This window comes from Pteropus alecto, unplaced genomic scaffold, assembly GCF_000325575.1.
Source record: "Pteropus alecto unplaced genomic scaffold, ASM32557v1 scaffold65, whole genome shotgun sequence".
In the NCBI taxonomy this organism is placed as follows: Eukaryota; Metazoa; Chordata; class Mammalia; order Chiroptera; family Pteropodidae; genus Pteropus; species Pteropus alecto.
In genome coordinates this window covers 757,959-775,769 of record NW_006439191.1, presented here as the reverse complement: position 1 = coordinate 775,769, position 17,811 = coordinate 757,959, and the positions used below count along the sequence as shown (strand labels likewise).

Genomic DNA, 17,811 nt, shown 5'->3' with positions numbered 1-17,811 from the left:
CAAAATATAGTGTGGTGGGGGGGGGGGCGGGGGACGGGGGGGGGAGGAGTTATGTTATAGACCTGAAGGTAGTTAAGAAAATTGTCAATCAAATGCCAATTTGAACAAACCATAAAAAGACATTTTGGACACCATTGGGGAAAACCAAACATACGAGATAGGTACTATATGATATTAAAAAATTATTGTTAATTTTGTTGGGTATGATAAGATATTGTAATTATATATTTTTTAAATACTCATATGATAAACACATTAAAGTATTTTTAATTACAATGGTATTTATCTACCTTTGATTTAAAATATTCAAGCCAAAAAACTTCAGGGGTGAGGAAATAAGAATTTGAAAAAGTTGATCGTTGATGACACTGACTGATGCATACGAAGGACTTCATTCTGCTCCTCTCTTTACTCTTGTGGCTGTTTTATTTTTCATAACGAAAGGATAAAAATAATGTAAAATTAAAAAGAATAAAATGAAAGAGTGGGAAAAGGTCTTTTGCTTCTAGAAATGGTGGGTTAGGTAATTTAAAACAACTCTTCCACTAAGGACAACAAAAATTCTCAATGAAAGTGTTTGGATTTTAAAAGCATCAAAAGGTAAAAAGTTATTGCCTTAAAATCTTACATAGTGATGTATACCAATTATTTCTCAATAAAACTGGGAAGCGGGGGGAGTTAAAAAGTTAGTGCGGACTAACCAGATCGAAGTTTAGGAAGGCAAGAACCCAGAGAGATAAGTCATGCATGCAAAGCTGCTTTTGCCCTGAGAGTTTTTGTTTATTTGTGTACATGTTTGTTTGTGTTGGCTGCTCCTGAAGGAACAACTGAGAAATTGCTTAGCAGCAAAGCTGAAATTCCAGCACCCCTATGGGAAGCAGAGAACAATATTCATGACCCAGGACCCACCCCAGGGGAGAAGTCCAACACCCTTCCACACTTTAATTGGACCCTGAAGTTTTACTTTCTAAAGGTTTAGGAAAACCAGAAATAAACTTCCACCTAGAACTGCAATATGAGTCGAAGTGACCTGTCCAGGGAACCTCCAGCCTTGAGGTGGTCCTGGGCTAGACCCAGGAAGGTGACATAGTCCTAGGTCTCTTAATATTTCTATAAATAATTTTCCAAAAGTAATGTCTATGGAGAGTCATAAGTAACAACAGAAAATAGACCCACAAAGACTCGAGCTTTGAGAACTATCATACACTGGCCATGCAATATCTGTGATTGAAACAATGAAATACAAATTTGAAAACATTTGCATGACCAAGAAACTATAAAAGTTATATCATGGATTTGAAAAAGAGTCAAAAAGAACTTCTGGAATTGAAAAATTCAATAACCCAGATTACGAACTCATCGGATATGTTTGGCAATAGATCAGATACAACAGAAGAGAAAATTAGTGACCTGGAAGATAGAGAGGAAGACTGAAGTACGGAGAGATAAAAAGATGTAAAATAAAAAATACATATAGAAGAGACATAGAGAGGACAATAAGGTCAAATAACATATAAATGAAGTCCCAAAAGAAGAAGAGAGAGAGAATGGGGTTAGAGAATGCTTGAAGAGATGACTGAGAATTTTCCAGAACCAATAAAAATCATCGAACTACAGATTCAAGAAGCCAAATAAAGCCCAACCAGGATGAATACAAAAAAGTCGGCATCTAGACACATCATGGAAGAGCCAGAAAACCAGAGAAAATATGAAAATCTTTACAACTGTCAAAGAAAAAAGAATATTACCTTCAACAAAATAGGTTGACAACTGACCTTCTCAACAGCAACAATGGAAGTCGGAATGCAACAGAACAAAACATTCAGTGTGCTGAATGAAAATAAGAGCCAAACACAGCCTTCAGGAATTAAGGTAAAATAAAGATATTTTCAGGAAAAAAAAAGAAAAGAAAACTGGCTTTTATTTCAAACAAAAACTGAGTAAACTCCAAGCACAAAAGTGATTCCTGATAAAAGGAAGGAATGAAGAACAAAGAAAGAGTAAATAAGTATGAATATCCAAATGAAAACTAACTGTGTAAAATAACAATAATAATGTTTTATAGAATTTTAAATGTAGAGAACATGAAAATAGATAATTACAAAAATATATAAATCTGGAAGAGGTAAAAGAAATCTAAGTGTCCAATGGTCTTTGCATGGTCCAAAAAAATGATAAAAGTACTAATTTATATTAGACTTTAATAAGGCAAAGATATATGTTATAATAAGCACGAAAAGAATTGTAAAAAGAGCATATTAACGAACCAACCTAACGGTGAAATGGAAAAATAAAAAATAATCAATCCAAGAGGAAGGAGTAGGAGCAGGAGGAAGAGGAGACAGAAGAACACGGACCGATGGGACAAATCAAAAGCAAAAAAAAAAAAGTAGATTTAAACACAAATACATTGACGATTACATTAAATCTAAATGATTATGTTTAAAAACAAAATTCCCAGACTAATTAAAAACAATCACAAAGTTATACACTTTGATTATAAAGGTATAAAAATATTAAAAGTAAATAGGCAAAAAAAAAGCCAAAACATGCAAACTCCAAGAAAGCTGGTATAGTTATATTAATAGCAGAAAAAAAAAATTGAGGGGCAAAAAGCATCGCTAAAGACAGACATTTCATAATAATAAAAAAATTAATTCATCAGGAAGATCCAGTAATAATTTTAAATATGTATACTCATCGTGACTTAGCTTTAAAGTAAAAATTGACAGGACTGAAAGGGAAATATGCCATCTTAGTGTGAGATTTTAATACAATACCTCTAGTAACTGATAGAATAAGCAGAGAAAAAGATCAATAAGGATATAATAGATTTGAACGGTACAATTAACTCATCGTGTTATTGGCATATACAGGACACTGTACCTAACAAGAGCAGAGGACTGGGTACATTCTTCTCAAATGCAGGTGGAGCGTTTACCAAAACAGATGCACGCAGCCCGCAGTTCCGAAGGCTTAGGCAACATGTTGCCCATAGTTATTGATGCAGGAATGTGTACCTGACTCAAGATGAGCCAAAGCGTCTCTTCCCTGGATTTTGAGACTACAGTCCATGGATTCCATTAGAATTTGCTCTTTGTGTTGCACATTCTGTGGGTTTGGACAAATACGTGATGATTTCTATCTACCATTACACTATCATACAGAATAGTTTCACTGCCCCAAAAATCCTTCCTGCTCGCCTGTTCATCCCTTCCTCCCTCCTCACAAACAGGCAAACAACCACCTTTTTACTGACTCCATAGTTTGCCATTTCCAGAGCATCATGTTGTTGGAATCACACAGTGTGTAGCCTTCTCAGATGGGCTTCTTTGACTTAACAAAATGCACTTAACTGTCTTCCATGTCTTTTCATAGCTTGATAATTGCTTGCTTCCTTCCTTCCTTTCTTCCTTTTTGATTTTTAAGTTTTTAACAATACAATATAGCTCTACGCGATGAAAAATAAACTATGAAATATTTCTCTACTAGCGGGTGGGAGAGGGGTAAAGAGGCTTTGAGCTTCCTGAAGAATCTCAAGTCCCTCCACAGTCCGCCACACTTCTTTTCGGCCACCTTTCTCCTTTTCCTCTTAATGTCCTCATAGTCTGAGACGTTATCATTACAGAAGACCTCCTTGTCCCTCTAATATGCTTTTTGCCTTACAGTTCATTTTGTCGCATATGAGGATAGTGATGCCAGCTTCCTTCTTGTTAGCGTTTACGTGTCTTCTCTTTTCCCATGGTTTTATTTTTAACCTTTCTGTATCTATATCCTTACGTATCATTCTGTTAATGTAGATCCGTCTCTGTGATTGGTCCCCTGATCTCCTGATCATGTTAACCCAACGCTCTGTTCTTGGAACTGGCCCAAGCTGTCGGTTGTGATTATCGTCATATGTATATAGCTGGATTCCGTTTGTTGATATTTCCTTTGGAAGACAAAAGAAGGTTGTGGATAGACGTGAGGAGGGTGTGTCCTGGGGTGAGGTGACCCTCTGCGACTGAGACAAACCCTAAAACTGCTAAGCGTGAGAAACTTTCTGCTAATCTCAGTTCCTGCAGTTGGGGCGGCCCATATCCAGCGACTGACAGGGGCGGGGTACAGAGACAGTGTGACCCCACCCAGCATCTCCTATGGGCACGGCTGGTCCAGAGCAGCCCGTGGGATTGGCCAAAACGTTGTCCCAACTGCATCACATTTTGACTTCTCTCTCTGAACAAGACCACCTCCTCCACTGCCATTCACCGACGTCGATACTCCTATGTGCTATGCACGTCAGACTCCATCTCGCCCACTACTTCCGGAGAAGCCAACTACCAACAGAAGAGGCAGAGCCGGCTTCATGGGCGTCATGCAAACCGTGCGGTCACGCAGGCCTCCGCACTCAGAAGGTCCTCGTGCTCACTGGAATGCTCCGCTGTCACCATCGTGAAAGTATAAATGTTGATGGCCTAATAAATAAATGTGCAGAAAAATCTTAAGATCAATCACAATATCAAATTAATAAAGTATTACGCATTGCATTATATAAAAGCATGACACCAGAAACTGTGTACTTTTGCAATTTCTAAGTTTATGTTGTTTCTCATGTGTCACTATTATCCCATTACATTTTACAAGAAAAAAAAAATTTTTTTTTAAAGAAAAAAGCTTTATATTTTAGCGGCACTTTTATCCTAGGTTTTGATGAACGTGGCCACAGTTTTTTCATTTTACGGGAAGCCCTGAAATGATGTAGCTGGCCCTGAGGGTAAGGGGCATGGGCCACTAACTCGGTTGTCCCACTGGAGTTTAGAGGGGACGAGTAATAGTTCAAGCCATTTTCAGTTATTTATGGCTTAATGTGAATAAATTTCAGATCCTTTTATAAAAGAAAAATGTTAAATGTATAAGAAGAGATCCTCAGGGCACTGCATACATGGAAAATAGAGAGAAGACCTTTAAGATGGGAGAGGGTGATAAGTGGGGACCAGAGGCCTAAAGATAAACTCCAAAGACTCTTGTTCCTGACACCGATGGGAACAAAACACACGGCCCAGCTATTAAAGACTAAAAATTAGATGTCGTTTAAATGAGTCATAAAGAGAACTCCCTCCCTCCAGGAGTAACACTAACACCACACATAAACTACGCAACGTCATGTTTAAGGCAGGCTTCGAACGGCCTGGCTCTGGAGAATTGGGGCTGCTTTTTGTTATCTGGGGTCCTCTAGAAGGATGTCAATTTCTCAGAGTTCTAAGTAGACAAAAATATCTGGAGTTAATTAAAACGTGTCAATACTGTCATTTTCCATGAGGGATGGAAGAACCGATGCCTAGTTAGAATATCGGCAAAAGGCTAGTGAAAATACATCACTGGTAAATTAAATGCACACCTCGTGGGAGATGGTCGAAACTCCACTTTTTTTTACATTCTTTTTTTTTAAGCTGCACAAAGTTAGGTTTTGTTTTTTTTAAATTTATTTTTTAACTTTTTTTTATGATGACATTGGTTAATGAAATCCAATAGTTTCAGCTGTACACTTTAACAATAAAGCATATATATATTTACACTGTATGTTCACCTCTCATAGTTAGATTTCTTCCTGTTACCACATATTTGACCCCTCTTACCCCATCTATCTCCTCCCTCCCCCCTTCCCCTTACCTTCTGGTAAACACTAGTCTATTGTCCATGTCCATAAATCTCTGTTTGTCCTGCTCATTTGTTGCTTTTAGGTTTATATCCCACGTATAAGTGATACCATGTGATTTTCAACTTTTTCTGCCTGGCTTATTTCGCTTAGAATGATTATCTCGGGGTCCGTCCATGTTGTCGCAAACGGCAGTGTTTCATCTCTTCTTATGGCTGAGTACTATGCCATTGTATATATGTACCACAGCTTCTGTAGCCAATCATCTATCTTACATTCTGTTATGTATATACCTGATATTTCTATTTACATGGCCACTCTGTACACAAAGCGAGGATTCGTTTTCATGTAAAAGGAAAAGGAACTTCCACAGTTAAGTACATTCTAGCTAAAGGTAGTGGAATAAACCAAGCCAGTCTAATTTTAAACAGATTTCAGACTCAGAATCTACTGGAAAGAGGAAAAAAGAACTAACCCAAGAGACTCTGCCCACAGTGTTTTGACTATACATGCTCACTAAAAACAAAAACAAAACTGTAAACAAATATTGAACACTGATGAGCAGTTAACAATTCAAAACTACTGGCTGTGCTTTCTTGGATTAAGTAAGTGGAGAAATATATTAAGAATGAAGAAAGCCATGTTTCTCGTCCTTGGAGAAACGAGTTACAAAATGCGCAGAGGGCACTTGAAAACAAACCACGTGACGCTCATTTGGAATCGAAGATCGATATGAACTCATGTGGCAAAGTATAATTTTTTATGTTAAATTGTATTTTATTTATTCATTTTCATAAGGTGAGCGTGAATCTATTTACCTAATTTTTTAAACCCATTTTTTTTAGTGAATTAAGAGAGAACCAGCAGGAGGGTAAAGCTCGTTCAAAGAGAATTTGAGAGATTAAATATTGCAGGCACCGAATAAAGGACATTACAATAGGATTTCTGGGTTATATACAAAACTGGTTAATGTCATACAGAGCAAGAAACCTGTAACCTTTAGGATTTTGGAGTTTCATTTTTGATTTGTTTGGATTTTGGTTTTGGCTTTCGTTGTTTATTTTTCACTTGAAAGAAATTACTTACATCTATACTAGACAAAAATCTACACATCACCATGTAACTTTATAGAGGCTGAGCCCTATTCAATAGCAAATAACAAATCAAACAAAGGTGCCTTTGGCTAAAAACTCAGAAAAGCCTTGGTGGGCCTGTTAGGTGGTTTGTGGACAGAGTGTCCCCCGTGTGGGGAGAGGACAGAGGACTGTCTGCCATGAGGTCTGGAAGCTTTGCTACCTCAGTAGCAACAAGCACCTGGATCTTGGTTTCTAAATACCATTCTCCACTGAAAGGAGCCCAGTCTCTTGGAGGAAAGGTTAATTCCAGAGCTGGGGCAGGAAAAGTCTAAGAAGAATCTGAAATATATTTATGTGCCAGGAAGTTAAGGGAGTGCTCAAAGGATGTCAAAAGGACACAGCTGGCTTGAGGGGACTCCCGCGGGCCACATCTGGGGCAATGTGAGCATCAAAATAAATAATGATAGTAATGGGTTATCATCTACTGGGTATGTCCGTATGTCCTTATTTATATAAATAACCGGGGGGAAGGGGAAGCTCTTCTAACAGCAGAACGCCAGCCGATACAGGCAGAAGAAATAAGAAAATGAGAAAAGCACTATTTTGTAACCCTCACAGTAATAATTGATTCGGGCAAGAGCTATTAACGAATGCCGAAACTAGGGAACGGAAGTGTGATGAGAAATAGGATATTTATACCGTTTCAAAGTATTTCCCAAGAAATGACTGATTGATTACAAAGAGAAAAATCGTAACTTTACAGTGAAGAAGCTGGCAGGCACCACCTCCACTACGTGATCACAATTAACATCGCCGGTCATGAGGCAAATGAGTATCATGTGCTTCCCCGTGTAATATCCTGAGAAGGACTCGACGAATCTTCTGTGAGGTTATTGCCCAAAAATGCATAACCTAAGCTAAGCATGAAGAAACATCAGACAAACTCAAATGAAAGAACGTGATACAAACTAGCCTAGGTCATAAAAGACAAAATAAGACTGAGGAACTGTTCTAGATTAAAGGGGACTAAAAAGACATGGAAACTAACTGTACTCCATGATGCTGGGTTGGAAAATGTTATAAAGGTTATAAAAGACATTATTGGGACAATCAATGAAATTTGAATACAAACTGAGGGTTAATAATAGCAATATATCAATGTTAAGTATTCTGATTTTGTACACCCTGACATACTGAGGGGTAGATATTGAGAAATAATGTCTGCAATTGATTCTCAAGTGATTCAGAAGTAAATATTGCACATACACATAGCATATCGAATGATAAGTGTATATATCATATATCATATCAGAGAAATAAAGGACTTTGGTACTTATAAGATGATGAGGTTTGAAAGCACCACTCACAAGACAGCGCAATGCGGTTCGCTGAGGACAGGGAGAACTAGACCCTTCTGGCCTCCAACCTGTCACTGCGGTGACCAAGACCAGTGACCACACCCCCAGTTAGCTTACTTGACCTATTGACTTTTTCTCCTTGAAAAGCGCGTTTCTCTCAGCTTCCATTGGTGTGGCTTTTCTGATAGGTAGATAGATTAGATAGATAGATAGATAGATAGATAGATAGATAATAGATAGATAGATGATAGATAGATAGATAGATAGATGATAGATAGATAGATAGATAGATAAGATAATAATAGATGATTGACATGTGGATATATTAAATAGATGATAGAAAGATGATTGATAGATAAATAGATGATTGATTGATTGATACATAGATGAGAACAAGAGAGACAGGATAAACGAACCACTTCGTATCGAACCCCAGAGGGCCCTGGAGTTTGGGGTCCTGATTCCTGAGATTCACAGCAATACACTTTGCCAGTTAGTTGTTTATGCCGAAAAGTCTCAAAGGCCTTTAGAGGTAAAGATTTCTTTTTCCACAACTAAATGGCGTTTTTCTTGCTGTGAAATAGCAATACCACATTTTGCCACGTGGTGGAGCCAACACATCACCAAAGAGGCCTTTGGAGGTGCCCTTTAACCCTCATTGTCTGAGTGTGACATCATCCACCATTGTTCACAAATTGTTATTTTGGTGTGAAGACGTCACCAGAAGCTTATAGTCTTGTTCAGGCAAACTTGGTGATCTTTAAAACTCTCCAAGACTCAAAGAAACTATCTCAGCTCCACGAAAAGGGGGATTTTTCTCTCCACTGAGCCTGCCAGCCTGCTGGTGTGGAAAGGAGTCAGCGGGAGGCTTCGCTGTGAGCTGGGGCAGCTGGGGAGAAGCCGGGACGCACCGGCTTCTAAGAGTGAGCAGGCTCTGGGAAAATGGGGGTGTTGGAGGTCTGCGATCCTGGTCAGTTCTACGCCCAGGAAGGCGCCTCGGTGCCCCTGGCAGACCTGCAGCGGGGCTCAGGGCCCGCTCCACCCAGACAGCTGCCCCTTCCCTGTCCAGCCTGACATGACACACAGCCCTTTAACCCTCAGTGACCCTCTCCCTGCCCTTGCAAGGCCTGCAGGATGTGGCCCCTCCCCCACTCCCAGCCTCACCTGTGGCCTCCTCAGTCCCCAACCACCACGTTGCCACCATCACCCCCCCTGTTATGGCGCGAACGATTCTGAGACCCACGGAGCCAATTGAGATTAATTATGAGCTTTTATTAGCCGGCCGGGGACTGACTCTCTACCACGCAGGGCTAGAGATCAGCCCCGAGCTTCCAGAAGAGGCAGCTGATAAAGCTTAAGACCATATCCTGGTGTCTCCTGAACAAGCCAGCAGATTACAGAAGCGGAATTTGGCTGTTGGCATATCTTTGTCCGGAACAACACCCTTAGAATTGAGATTAATTATGAGCTTTTATTAGCCGGCCGGGGACTGACTCTCTACCACGCAGGGCTAGAGATCAGCCCCGAGCTTCCAGAAGAGGCAGCTGATAAAGCTTAAGACCATATCCTGGTGTCTCCTGAACAAGCAAGCAGATTACAGAAGCGGAAGTTGGCTGTTGGCATATCTTTGCCCAGAACAACACCCTTAGTTAACCAGTAAATGGATCACAGAAGCGGACATTGGCCATCTTCATATCTTATACAATACGCTTCCTAAACCACACACCAGCAAGTAGGACAACGTCTGGTCTCTAAAGATATTTCTTCCCTGTGGCTGACTTAGCTAGTTGGCTCACTTGAAAATTTTCCACCCTTAACACCCCCTTACCCCGTATCTCCACGCACGATTTCTCAAGAGGCCAAGGGAGTGGCCCCCATTTCCATGGTTTCATGACTTTGTTGATGGCCTCGAAACGCCCCAGGCATAGAGACAGGGTGGAGAGGCGAGGCTATGTGTCTATGGCCAGTGTGGTCCCAAGCAGACTCCCTGAAGAGGCCCCGCCCTGCACCCTTCTACCTGCACCAGCAGCAGCACCCACACTGAGGGATGGACCAGTCCAGAGTGTGGGGACGGGGGAGACGGCCGGGAATGCGCCAGGGCCTGTGGCCAAGAACATTCTCACCTTCTTCCTGGAGAGCACGGTACCAGGGTCCCACCCTGGGGAGGGACCCACCCTGGGGAGGGATCTTCTGTAAAGGGGCATGATGAACCCCGCCCCGCCCACCCTACACCCAGGCGTCTGAAACAACCCGGGCGGAGGTTCAGTCTGCGCTCCTCAAAACTCTCCAGCAGGGACCCAGGCAGCGTTTCCGCCACCCCACATCCGTGGCACAAACGTTGAAGACACCAACAAATTTTGCCTGGGGAAAGCTTGGTGCCTGTGATCCTCATTCAGTAAACCTCTGCCGAGGACCGCCAGGTGTCAGGGACTACGCCAGGGTCACCAGGTGAATAAGAAAGACACAGTCCACTTCAGGAACTGACAGGCCAGCGGGGACTGAGACTCACAAATGCATACGGCACCCGGTGATGAGTGCCATAAGAGAAAGTGCTAAGCTCATGGCGCTAACTGTTCATTATTGTGCTTTCCAAGTCATGTGCAAATGCACGACACAGAACATACATTCGAGAGCACTTATGTCTTAATGTGACTTGCATTTTTGATCAGTCTAGGGAGGAAAGAAATTCTAGGGAGACTTCTAGGGAGGAAAGAAATTCCTCCCAGACACTCCCTTCTGAGCATGAGTCAGGACGCCCAGGCCTCCCCAGCACAACCGGGTCAGAGGCAGGGTAAGTGGGCGCCACACCGGCAGCACCAGGCAGAGGTGGCACTGCTCCCCGCTCTGAGTCTGCGGCCCTCCTCTGTGGCCGCTGGACCTGCAGGTGCCACGGCCCTTGTCGGCCTCGCCTTCCCACAGCAGCTGGACAAGAGGAAAGAGTCCTGCCTCCTTCTCCACCCCTAAGCCTGTCACTGTTGCGATCCTCGATCCTCGATCCTCATTCTTGCCACGAAGAGCCGAAGGAGGTCTCTCTACGTCTTGAGTCAGAAGCTGTGTGGCCGCATCGCCAAGACGTGACTCAGACTCAGGCTCCTCTCTGAGGTCCCCTTGGTAATATTCCCTTATTTGGTCCCAGACAGAGTCTCCGTGTTCTCTCTCAGGACCTGCCAGACAGAAGAGCCTGGGTGCCCCTTACTCAGACGGTGACAGCCTGGGGTGGCCTCTGGAGCCAACCAGCTCATCCTCAGAAGAGACTGATGATGTAAAAGAATGTGTTTCCGGTCTTTAAATCTTGTGGATATTTAAGTTATAAATCATCTGGAGAATGATTTACAACTTAATTAAGCTTCCACCAGCTGCATCTGAAAGTCCAAATTAGTATTCTAAAAAAATAAATGTTTAGGTCCACAGAAGAGTCTCCTCTGTATATAGACCCAGAGGAGAAAAGAAAAATCCAGAAACAAAACAACACCTCCCGGAGGAGGAGGAAGCGTGGCCGGCAGAAATATCCCGGTCATTCACCTGCAAACGCTGGCCCCTGGGACCAGAAGGTGGAAGCAGGGGCCATGTTGAACCAGGCAGGTCTGAGGCAGAAGCTGCCCAAAAAGCCCACACTAAGGTACAGGCAGAGAAAGAGGAACTGGTGACGGAAAATGAGAAAGAACAGCCTGGGAGCCAGGAGAAAAACCAGGAGAGAGAGGCAGAGGCTAGAAAGGTTTTCCAGGCGGGGATGGGGAGGAGGCGGGTGGACCCGCCTGGCGGCCGCAGGATCCTCCATAAGGCGAGAACGAACGAGGCCTTCGGGGCATCTAGGATGAGGAAGCCAGCAGCGATGTGGCCCCTGCAGTTTGCTGTGTGCCGATGAATGAGCCAGAATGCGCGTTTTTGCCCCATACGCTCTGCAAACCACATTCTCCGTATCATTCTGCCCCAAGACAGACCTTCCCAAATGCAGCCTGGTATTCGAATTCCGGATCCGCCACTCACTGGCCAGATGGCCGCCTCTCCGGCAAGTTACTGAAACCCTCAGTGCCTCAGTTCCCTCATCTGCAAATGAGGGAAAAAATCTCTCTCTCTCTCTCTCTCTCTCTCTCTCTCGTAGGGTTAGAGTGAGGATTGAATGCATGAATATGCACAGAGCGTTCTGGATGAAGACATGCTCCCCACTCCCCCCCGCACCCCACCCGGCTGCTCCGGCCAGCGACCACAGGCAGAGGTCCTGGGCGGATGATTTCTACGCTTTCTACACAGTGCAGATCTCCAAAGGGCCAGCTCTGCTCTGGAGTCACCACTGGGCTGGCTGGGACTTTCTCAGCGGGGGCCTGCGAGCTGAGGGTCTTCCTGTTCCCTCATCTTTCTTCCTCTCTGTCCACTGATGTCAGACCCACACGGTGACCTGAAGGCTCCCCTACCTCATCTGCTCCCGCTCCCCTTTATTTTTCCCAGGCATTACCCCCAATAAGTCTCTCGCATTTCTGTGTTGTTGGCATTTGCTCCCTGGAAGACCTTTGGCAGACTAGGCTAGACGGAATTCTTTGGCACAGGACTCGTCAGAGCCTTTAATATAATAATATACATAATGACTCGTTAAGAAGGGAACCTACTATGAAGCGTTTCCTGCATTTATTCGACCCCTAACCACTAACATCCACCCACACACACTCCATCCATTCCTATCTCGTGAAACATAGGATCTGCTGGAAAAAGTTCCGTAGACACTGCACTAGAAGTGTTATTTCCCCATTTTAAGAGATGAGATGACTGATGGCTAGTAATTTAAAAATTGCAAAGAACCCCATAAATACAAGACATGTTAGTGCTAGCAAAGTTATGATTTAGAGGGCCTGCTGTGAAACCGCCCCCCAGAAACGGTGCTTGGGGGGTCAGGGGCAGCAGCTGTAACACCCTGAGCTCCGCCTGACTCATGTGGGGGTTGGCAGAGGGCCCAGGAGACTGGGCTTTTTGAAGCTTTCCTTCTGGAGTTTTCCTCTCTCTCCTACGCTCCCAGCCTCCCGTCACGGCCAGGCCCCTCCCACCTCCTCTTCAGCACTCGGATCCCACAGGAAGCCCCGCCCACGCCCCGCCCCACCCCGTTCTCTCTTCCGGCAGGCGGGTCCCACCTCCGTGCTGCAGCCATAGGAAAGCAGAAGGCCTGGGACCCATCGCTCCACAGGGGAGAACTCTCTAAAACAGAACTGTTCGCTGCAACTCTGTGGAATTCAGATTCTCTGAATCACAGATCCGATCACAGACCTGAATGAGAGAGAAGAAGAAAGGACTGGCTCTTCCTCAGCCTCAGTCCTAGTGACAAAGCGGCCCCATGCCATCCCCTTTGCCCTCCTAAGCAGAGCAGAGAGACGGCAGAACTGTGGACTGCGGGGTTAGGGCCAGGGAGCTGCCTCACCTCAGCAGCCTCTTTGCTGGGCTTCCGTCTTCTCGTCTAAAAATGGGGAAATAATTGACCAATGATGAAGATTCAATGTGCAAATGTGCACAGAGCGTGGAACTCAGTGCCAGGCGCATGGGGGCGCTCAGTTCAAAGGGTGGCTTCAGATGGTACGTCCAGAAGCTGAAGATCATGCCTCTGATGCCTCCCAAGCATCCAGGGCCATGGGGGTGGTGCGGCCTGGACGATGGGCTATTTCGCCTCTTTTCATCTGGAGAAAATTAGCTAAGGAACAGAGATTGCCTTGCTGTGGTCCTCTGAGACATACACATTCCTGCCCCACCCCCAACCCCCCCTCAACTGCTGGCACTCAGGGCTGTGGCCCATGCTCAGGCAGCTTTGGGTAATCCCAGCTGCTTCTGACTCACCCACTGAGGCCCTGAGGACTCACACCAGGAAGCTTCCCCACGGTGAGGGGTGAGGCCGGAGTGTGTGACTGTCTGTGCCCCTGTGTTCCTGCAAAAGGTATTGTGTGATGGGAGAAAGAGGAGATGTTGCCACATCCTGTGAGACTGCATTGTGCGAGAGGCTCTGAAACATATAAAGAGCATGTTTATTCAGGTTTAAAAACTGGACCTTGTCCAGTGGCGGGTTGCGATCATTGTGTGCATCTGCAAATACATCTGAGTAGCTCAGGACAGCTACAGGCTCTTGTGAGTGGGATCCTGTGCACAGAGGCCCTCGAAGGTTGATGAACCAGCAGCCAGGGCCGCAGGGAAGATAGAGTTCCTGGCTGGGGAAGGGCAGTCCCCGGGGAGCTGGGAGGCTCTTCTGCCCCAGGGCTGCAAGGAGCTCCTGGTCTGACTGTGCCATCAGGGCTGGTCTGCCCAGTCATCTGTTGCTTAGAGGACTCGGAGGAGAAGTCAGGGCGTTCCCAGGTGCTCTGCCACCCTGGGCCAGTTGACAAGCTTTCTCCCAAGAGCCCAGCAGAAATGTGGGTGGGCCCAAAAGAAATCGAATGGTGAAACAAATCAACAGAGCCTAGGAAGGGCTGTCTCTTTCCTACGTTTTCGATTGTGGTGGTTTCATAAAACCCTTGCACGAGAAACCTTCCAGTTAGAAATGAATTCCTGTGTCACCCGTGTCATCCAAGGGTACAGAAAGCAGAGCCTAGTGGCGGGCAGTGGTACCTGTCCATCAAGCAGAGCCCCCAGATGGCAAACCGGAGATGGAGGATGGCAAATAAAAACACAGCCGGACTACGATTAGGGAAGAATTTAATTAGAAAGAATTTAATTAGAAAGATAGACCATTGCAATAGGGAGAACTCTCCAGTCTGTTGGCACAAGAAACGTCAAAACCTGTAGAGAATTTTTATTAGAGTTTATTTGAGCCAAAACTGATGACATGTGCCTGGGAGCAAGATGTCAGATGCTCTGAAGAATAACAGTTCTGCAGCTTCTTTTACGCATTTGAAATTAAGGAGGAAATATAGGGAAGATGGGAGAAAGCAAGGCCCAGCCAGGGCTTGAATCACAAGACGGTGCTTTCTTAAGGGTGGTTATGCCTTCCAGGGATATTACTTCTGGCATCTCGAAGGTGCATTAACCTAGACGCACAATAATGGACAAAGCTTGGTTTCCAACCTTTCACTAAAGAAGTTATGCCTGGATCAAGACTCCCCACCACGATTCCTACCCAGTTAGGAATTTATGATTTATTCTAGCCCCCTTTTTTATCCACAAGTCTCAGAAACCTCCGAGTGTCTCGAAATCAAACGGAAAAAGAGTTTTCTTTTATGAGGTCAGCATCAAGTGCCCCTATAGCCTCCACTTACGCAATAAAAATGCCTCTATTTTCTTCAAATACTTCTCACTCACTTCATTTATTTCTCCATCATCCAGTGAGAGCCTATGAGGTGCACCCGGCATAAAAAGGCCTGTCCACAAAGTGTCCGCACACGGCAGAGTATACGGATGTCATATTATAAAGTTGTACACCTGAAATTTATGTTATTAACCCATGGTACCCTAATAAGTTTAATTTAAAAATACTGTGTTAAAGGGTAAAATAATGACTTTCAAACAAATATAAAAGGAACGTATGTCAAACATTTTATTTAACTCATTAATGGATGACAAAACCAGTAGGTGTTTTTAAAAAAAAAAAAGTTCAAAGAAGAATCTAAAAGAACAGCAATTTAGGAATGCAGAATAGAAATTTGCTAAGAGTTGCAAAATCAAAGGAGGCTGTTTGGTTGCACTTCCGTCAGAGAAAATCCATTTGTAGATATATGGACAAGAGTTATTTGCATTACTCTCAATTTTCTACAACTTACAGAGCTGTAGACCAGCTTGAAAACTATGAAAGGCACAGACCACTGCAGACCTGATTCCCTGAAAGGCGCCACCCAGCATTCCATGGCACAGCCACGATTTTTTTTTTCTTCAATTCCAAAGACGTAAGTTTTTCCTGACAAGTAGGTCATTGTTTTGCAGGGAAAATCCCAAATATTCATATCTCAAGCTATCCTTCAAGACCAACTTAAATGTTATTTTCTCCACAGAGCTTTATCTAGAATTCTTTCCTCAGGCGAAAAGATAATTTTCCAAAAAGGTAAAAATCATGACTTTCATATGGGCATAAAATAAATACATTTTCAAGATTTCATTTACCTCATTAATTAAATCATACGACTAAGCAGATGTTATAATTGGTTCAAAGGAGAAATCAAAGGAGCACATGTTTATTTAGATGAAGTAAAGAAAAGTTAAATGAATGTGCAAATGGACTCGCTTGGCTTCTCCAGTGGAGCGAGAGGTCCCTCCACTGGACAGAATTAATTTGCATATTTATAGAAAGGTTCTTTTGCATTGCTACGGTGATCTGCAACTTAGGGTTGTAAAATCACTCAAGACAACGAAAGGCTGTGATCAGATAACCTGGAAGGAGGTGCTGTAAACCAGGGTTTCTCAGCCTGGATGGCGTTATTGACTCTTTGGACCAGATAGTCCTTTGTCGCAGGGAGCTTTTTTAAGATTATTATTAAGATGTTTAGCAGCATCCCTGGCTTCTACCCAATAGAGGCCAGTAGCACCGCATTGATCTAAACAATGCGTAATTTTCCACTGAAACACAAATTCTTCTGTGTTAGGGAAGGAGAGGAGGGATGCACCGCTAGGCACATGCCCATTTCTCTGTGTGGGAGCTGAGACCCTCATGCTATCTGCCGGCAGAGTGGTCACAGTGCCCTCAACCGCGGGCACTGTTCTAAATACTCTACCAGTATTGACTCGCTCCTCCCAGTTAAATGTGCGTTTCAGATAAACAATTGATTTTTCAGTATCAGTACACCCCCATGCAATATTTGGAACACACTTATTGAAGGGGTTCAGAATAGGCCTCCCCAAGATGTGCCATTTTGGCATGAGCTAAAGGCAACAGAGACCCTGCTGGCTCGTGAGAAACTTTCACCTCTCCCTTAAAGAATTTAAAATAGGGGCCTTGACCATAGTAAGAGTGATTACCAGAAATAGTTTTCTATGACTCATCCATAGTGGAGCCAAACATCTAATTACTGAACGTCTGCTCTTCTGTGGTCCTGAGAATGACCTCCCCCTGTCTGAAGTCCAGACACCTGACCTCGTCCTTAGCTTAGAATGTCATATACACCTGATTTTACCTTTCTGGCTCATGTATGTGGGGTTCCCACATGTATGTATGTAATTAACTTGGCTGTTCTCTCTTCTTAATCTGTCTCATGTCTATTTAATTATTAGACCAGTGGAAGAACCTAGAAGGGTAGAAAGTTTCTTCTTCTCCCAAACGTACACTAAAAGATGATTGTTTATTTGAAATTCAGATTTAACTGGAAGGAGGTTATTTTTTATTTGCCGAATCTGTCGCCCTCTTTGTGATCAAATAGCTGCCAGGCAGCAGCGTAGCATCCTGACTATAACGGGCCTCGGTGACCCCGAATCCTCGTTCTGCCTCTGACTAGTCGGGTGACATTGAGTAATGTCATGGAACCTCTCCGATCCTCGGCTTTTGCATCCGTAGAATGGGACAACAGCAGGACAACCTTCTCACAGAGTTGCTTAGGGGATTAAATGAGATCACATCTGCAGAGCCCTGAGGACACAAAGTCGGGGCGCAGCGGGTGGCAGCTCATTTCGTCTCCTCGACCTCCCTCCCTGATGTACTTACTGACGCCCGGGGCATTTCCTGGAGAGTCACGACGGCCCCCGCCCCGGGCTTTGCTCAGCGCCGACCGTCAGGAGGTGGGGTGTGGTGCGCGTCCCGGCTCTGCCGCCGCGGAGCCCCGCGTCGGGCGCCGAGCGGCCTGCGCCATCCCGC

General features: G+C 44.2%; 2 long non-coding RNA genes across 3 annotated transcripts; one reads left to right on the top strand and one right to left on the bottom strand.

Moving 5' to 3' along the window:
- Positions 1 to 2,755: 2,755 nt before the first annotated feature.
- On the bottom strand, positions 2,756 to 14,006 carry LOC107195955. The gene is made up of 3 exons (XR_003047570.1): positions 13,884 to 14,006; positions 9,898 to 13,740; positions 2,756 to 4,454 (listed from the first exon to the last, which is right to left on the bottom strand). It is a non-coding gene; the product is annotated as an uncharacterized LOC107195955 (long non-coding RNA).
- On the top strand, positions 10,110 to 17,805 carry LOC112483259. Of its 2 annotated transcripts, XR_003047572.1 has the most exons (3): positions 10,110 to 10,211; positions 12,172 to 15,916; positions 17,381 to 17,805. It is a non-coding gene; the product is annotated as an uncharacterized LOC112483259 (long non-coding RNA). The 2 variants fall into 2 exon arrangements; XR_003047571.1 differs by lacking the exon at positions 17,381 to 17,805 and having other exon boundaries at positions 12,172 to 16,120.
- Positions 17,806 to 17,811: the final 6 nt, after the last annotated feature.